The sequence below is a fragment of the Marmota marmota genome, unplaced genomic scaffold (genome assembly GCF_001458135.2).
Source record: "Marmota marmota marmota unplaced genomic scaffold, marMar, whole genome shotgun sequence".
Taxonomy (NCBI): domain Eukaryota; kingdom Metazoa; phylum Chordata; class Mammalia; order Rodentia; family Sciuridae; genus Marmota; species Marmota marmota.
In genome coordinates this window covers 4,934,850-4,935,756 of record NW_026000076.1, presented here as the reverse complement: position 1 = coordinate 4,935,756, position 907 = coordinate 4,934,850, and positions in this window count along the sequence as shown.

Genomic DNA, 907 nt, shown 5'->3' with positions numbered 1-907 from the left:
CTTGAAGAGACCTTCTGCCTTTCCACAGGGTAAGTCTTTCTTCCCTCCACAGTGGATCTTCCTTAGAATATTAAAGGTGATATGGGGCTCTATCAAGTGGGGGAGTGATCTGTTGCCTTTTCAAGACCCCCAAAACTGCCTGGGGAGGAGTTCACGACTGCAAACTCTACAAAGAAGTCTGCAATGTGCAGTCCGAATCCAGTCTCCTTGGAGGTATCTCCACTCACATAAACCACAGACCCCATTTCATTTACCTGTCATTGAATATTTTAATGTTGTTCCTTAACCTCATGCTATCAGATCATGTCCCCTCAGGTCATGTAGAATAAGAAATGGGCTCTAAATGGCCACTCTTTTAGCCACACACCCACAGAAGTTTCCCAGTATCTCTTCTGTAAAGATGAATTATGTTTTTAATCAAAGGTCATCCTTGGGGAAAAAGGAGGGAGGTAAGCCTTGGTTACATGCCTTGGAAGAGGAAGGAGAAGGGGACTCATGAGGGAGGCACATTTTACTCCCTTCCCTGAAAGAACAACAGGACCAACAAGTCAGTTTCTAAGTTATTGATAGGCAACAGTAGAATAAGACAATTTGGAAGATATAAGTCCTTGTCCTTAGGATTGTGAGGTTAGAAGAGTGTCATCATATAAAGGATGACAAAGAAAAAGGATTCCTGTCTTTTTAAAAGAAAACTCAGTCTTTCTTTATACCTGGCAGTCTATACCACTTAAAAATATAAGTGTGAAGTCCAAGTTGGACTTAGCTGACTGTTGGGAGGGAAAACGGCCAAGGGAAAGAGGACCTAGATCTGGGAGTGAGTTGTCACAGAACAGGCTGTGCCACACGGTTGAAGGAGGAAGCTGTAGTTAGGGCATATTTGTGTGTGTGTGTGTGTGGGTGGGTGGGT